This window comes from Lithobates pipiens, unplaced genomic scaffold, assembly GCF_037356315.1.
Source record: "Lithobates pipiens isolate NorthernLeopardFrog02 unplaced genomic scaffold, aLitPip1_a1.2 Scaffold_8, whole genome shotgun sequence".
NCBI lineage: Eukaryota > Metazoa > Chordata > Amphibia > Anura > Ranidae > Lithobates > Lithobates pipiens.
In genome coordinates, this window is record NW_027507903.1 from 190590852 (window position 1) to 190596449 (window position 5598).

Here is a 5598-nt window from a genome sequence, read left to right on the forward strand (position 1 = left end):
AAATAGGGGGGTTGCTGTGAATAGATCTGGCGCTATACCTATATGTTATCAAGGAGTATATCACCAGGGGCTCTTTAGTGGGTGGTATTAGGAATGGAGTTGGTTGTGTTGGTGTGCTAATAAATAAATAGAAAATATTAAACCTGCCCTATTATTTAAAAGGTGACAGTGTGTAATGTGCTGCCCTAGTGAAAAAAATAAAAGAATAAAAGTATTTTCCACAACAGTAAATATTTACCAGCGTGCTGGCTATAAAAGTGCGAATCAAAAATATATGTAAACAAAGACTTATAATCCTCAAAAATTATGGCCGGTTACCAGTACATTAAATACACAAAGTGCTAGTGCTTTTTCTATAGCCAATATACTAGTGACAATAAAGTATAAAACCAGAACTGACTGTGCTGTTTTTTTTAAAATTGCACTGATGTGACGGTGAAATAAATGCATGCAGCAAGTAAAAAATACAATAAATGAGTGATAAATATCAATGCGTCAGGTGAAACATGCCAAAAATAGAAAAAAGGAAAAAGAAAAATTTAAAAATGAATATAAAAATAAAAATAAAAATAAAAATAAACTAAAACAAAAGTCTCTAGTGAAATACAGTTGATGGGGTTATCCCGTGAATGGGGAGAAGGGATGTGATAAATTCAAATCTTATTCTTCATGCATTGTGGACACTTCTAGGTTGTACTCTCACCGGAAAAAAGACCCCATCCGGGGTGGATCAGCCTTCACAATATAAGCTATTGTGTCGCTCTCTGGCTTGCTTCTGATAAATTGTTGGGGATCCCTCGTTATTTCCAGGTGGAGTGTGGAGTGTGGAGTGTGCTGAAGGTGTATGTCGATAGGCCACGCCCTACGCGTAGGGCGTGGCCTATCGACATACACCTTCAGCATAGACGGCGGGGAAGCCGAACGGAACGCTCGCAGCAGCTTTTCCACATTAAAGACAAACAAACCATACCGCTATTGGTAAGTAGCACATATTGTAAGTAGTTTTAATCTTTGTCTAATAAACTGTTTCTCATACGGTATCACACTATGGATGGTCCTCTTTTTTAACATATATACTGTGGCACACTCCACCTGGAAATAACGAGGGATCCCCAACAATTTATCAGAAGCAAGCCAGAGAGCGACACAATAGCTTATATTGTGAAGGCTGATCCACCCCGGATGGGGTCTTTTTTCCGGTGAGAGTACAACCTAGAAGTGTCCACAATGCATGAAGAATAAGATTTGAATTTATCACATCCCTTCTCCCCATTCACGGGATAACCCCATCAACTGTATTTCACTAGAGACTTTTGTTTTATTTTTATTTTTATTTTTATTTTTATTTTTATATTCATTTTTAAATTTTTCTTTTTCCTTTTTTCTATTTTTGGCATGTTTCACCTGACGCATTGATATTTATCACTCATTTATTGTATTTTTTACTTGCTGCATGCATTTATTTCACCGTCACATCAGTGCAATTTTAAAAAAAAACAGCACAGTCAGTTCTGGTTTTATACTTTATTGTCACTAGTATATTGGCTATAGAAAAAGCACTAGCACTTTGTGTATTTAATGTACTGGTAACCGGCCATAATTTTTGAGGATTATAAGTCTTTGTTTACATATATTTTTGATTCGCACTTTTATAGCCAGCACGCTGGTAAATATTTACTGTTGTGGAAAATACTTTTATTCTTTTATTTTTTTCACTAGGGCAGCACATTACACACTGTCACCTTTTAAATAATAGGGCAGGTTTAATATTTTCTATTTATTTATTAGCACACCAACACAACCAACCCCATTCCTAATACCACCCACTAAAGAGCCCCTGGTGATATACTCCTTGATAACATATAGGTATAGCGCCAGATCTATTCACAGCAACCCCCCTACAAAAAATGGTAGACCAGTCCAGAATAACCCCTCCTTCACCCAGCATGTTTAGGTTTTGTGGTGCAGAAGTACCAAAAGCATGATCTTAAACACAGATGGGTGAAATCTGCGTCCCATGAGTTATATGCCACTAAATTCTGGTGAATGGACACAAAAACAGAAAACAGCATCAGAAACATACCACTAATTAACCACTTCCAGCAGTGGAGTCGGGAGGGGCGCTGACCAGGGCTATAGCTGAGCGGGGCCCCCCAAAAAGCCCTGGGTCTCAGCTTGCTCATTTAGAATTATTAGTCCCGAGTTCCAAGGGGTCTACATACCACAGCAGCATAAACATCTATTCAGCACATTCAGTGATTGGTGGGCAAGCCAGGCTGTACGACTGCAGTGAGAGTGAGAGGAGCTGTCAAACCGAAGTGCTGATGTTGGGGATGGGCAGGGCTTATATTCAGGAGTCTGCCCCCTTTGTCAGGCAGCCCGTGCATAGACAAACAGCCAGCTTGTATACATGTTGAGTGGGGAAGGAGGTGACAGGGGGAAGGACCAATTGTAACTACTGTATGTGCACCCAAAGCGGTGTATAATAAACCTGAATTATAATAAACCTGAATTATACACAGCTGTGGGTGCACATGCAGTAGTTACAATTGGTCCTGCCCCTTGACACCTTCTTCCCCACCCACCAATGTATACACGCCGGCTGCTTTGTCTATGTACGGAACAAAGGAGTGGCCCAGCCCATCCCCGATATCAGGGCTTTGATTTGACAGCTCCACTCACTCTCACTGCGGCCGTATGCCCCCGACTTGCCCACCAGTCACTGGATGTGCTGGATAGAGGTTTACACTGCTGCATGTCCTGCTATAGGCTGCATTTAATTGTTAACCATCATTCTTGCCTCGGCTCTTCTACGCTGTTTATCAAGATTTTAAGATAAGTGTGCTATGTTTAATGGGTGTCTTTGCAGTTTAACTAATTCCTGAACCTTGCACTGTGTACAACGCACTGAAGCTTGCACTCTGTACAAAACTCATTCTTGAACCTTGCAATCTGTACAACGCATTGCTGGACCTTGCACTCTTATGAAATGCATCCCTGAACCTTGCAAGCTGTACAAAATGCACTCTTGAATCCTTCCACACTTAACAGTTTGTGGAAAACCATTTGTAATAAAATATTTTTATTGTATTTTTTTTTTAATTATTGTACTGGGATTTGTGTCATTGGGACTTCAGCTGGTGGCACAGCAATAATTTTTTTTTTTACAAGTACAAGGAAGCATGTTTTTTTTTAACCACGCCCCTTCATCCCCTTCCACTCTTAAGCATTTGGCTGCACCCATTTTGCTGGGCTATGCATGCCGCAGGTCACTTCCTACCTCAAGTGTCCCTTATTTATGGGGCTATAGTATGCAGTTTGCACACCAGCGCTAAATAGACATCGGGAGCTGCCGGTATTAACTTTCCAAGTTAACCAGCAGGTGATTGGTTGCTAGGACCACCTAGCAAACAATGGCCTGCTGGTTAACTTGAAAAGGTAACTCTGGCAACTCCTGCTGCCTAATCAGCTCTAGTGTTTCTCTCTCCAGTTCTGCCTCTGTCCTGCTCCCTGCTCTGCTCCCCTGTGTCTTCCCCTCTGCATGCCCGAATATGAAGGGGCAGAGCTGCGGGGGGCTGTTTAAGGAAAAAGGGCTTCAGAGGTGTGGGGGGGCTGTAATGGGGGTTCTGAAGTTTAAGGGGGTGTTGCATAATGTAAAGGGGTCCAGAAGTGTGGGGGGTCCAGTGTAATGTAAAGGGGTCCAGAGGTGCCACTCCATCAAAATGCTAAAATTGATGTTAAACTCACCTTTAATATAGCACCGGGCAAAGCTCCCCAGCTCTGATCTTGGCGCCTCCTGATGACGGAAGGGGGCATTGTGGGATCAAATTTACCTTCGGGTAAATTACTTCCAGTTAGTTCCATTATTGTATCAAGCAGTAGGAGATGATAAGGAAATAGGGGAGGGAACTGTGACTTGTACTGTACTCCAAGAAACAAATTTTACTGGTAAGTCAAAATTACTATTTTCGTAGTCTTAGAATATAGGGCAGAAGATTATAAGGCTTAAGAGTAAAGTCAGACAAAGGAGTATCCCAAATATTATTATTATTATACACGATTTATATAGCGCCAACAGTTTACACAGTGATTTACAATGTATAGGGGGGACAACACAATTACAGTACAGTTCAATACAAAAGGTACAGGAGGGCCCTGCTCGTAGAGCTTACATTATAAAGGGAGGGGGTGGTGGTACAAAAGGTAATAGCTGCAGAGAATGATTTGATGGGGGTGGCTCGGGAACAGTTAGGTGGGTGTGGGATAGGCTTCCCTGAATAAATTCGTTTTCAAGGATTTCCTAAAGGTGGACAGGGTAGGGGCTGATTGGATATACTGGGACAGGGAGTTCCAGAGGATGGGAGAGGCTCTGGAGAAGTCTTGAAGGCGAGCATGGGAGGAGGTAATAAGGGAGCTAGAGAGCAGGAGGTCCTGGGAGGAGCAGAGGGGACGATTTGGGCGATATCTGCAGATGAGGTTGGTGATGTAGATGGGGGCAATGTTGTGAATGGCCTTGTATGTTATGGTTAGCATTTAGAATTTTACACGGTGGGGAAAGGGGATTAAAAAATTTAATCTATCCAAATAGATTCAAAGAGCATCTTCTGAAGAGCCAAAAGAGCCAGATTAAGGCCCAAAAGCATGAGTGCAAAGAGGAGGAGATATGCATACAAAACCCTGAACAAAGGTCTTAAAGTGGTTGTTAAGCCACTATATTCAGTTCACACTATCCTCTCTGTTTAACCACTTCAACCCCGGACCAATTGTCAGCCTAAGGACCAGAGGTCTTTTTACAATTTCGCACTGCACTGCTTTAACTGGTAATTGCGCGGTCATGCAATGTTGTACCCAAACGAAGTTTGCGTCCTTTTCTTCCCACACATAGAGCTTTCTTTTGATGGTATTTGATTGCCTCTGCGATTTTTATTTTTTGCGATATAAATGGAAAAAGACCAAAAATTTCGAGAAAAAAAGATATTTTCTACTTTTTGTTATAAGAAAAATCGAATAAACTCAATTTTAGTTATACATTTAGGGCAAAATGTATTCAGCCACATGTCTTTAGTAAAAAAAATGTCAATAAGCGTATATTTATTGGTTTGCGCACAAGTTATAGCGCCTACAAACTAGAGTACATTTTCTGGAATTTACACAGCTTTTAATTTATGACTGCCTAATCTAATTTCTTGAGTTGCTAAAATGGCAGGGCAGTACAACTCCCCCCCCCCCAAATGACCCCATTTTGGAAAGTAGACACCCCAAGGAAATTGCTGAGGGGCATGTTGAGCCCATTGAATATTTTTTTTTTGTCCCAAGCAATTGAATAATGACACAAAAAAAAAAAGAAAGTTTACAAAAAGTTGTCACTAAATGATATATTGCTCACACATGCCATAGTTATATGTGGAATTGCACCCCAAAATATATTCTGCTGCTTCTCCTGAGTACGGGGATACCACAAGTGTGGGACTTTTTGGGAGCCTAGCCGCGTACGGGGCCCCGAAAACCAATCACTGCCTTCAGGATTTCTAAGGGTGCAAATTTTTGATTTCACTCCTCACTACCTATCACAGTTTCGAAGGCCATAAAGTGCCAAAA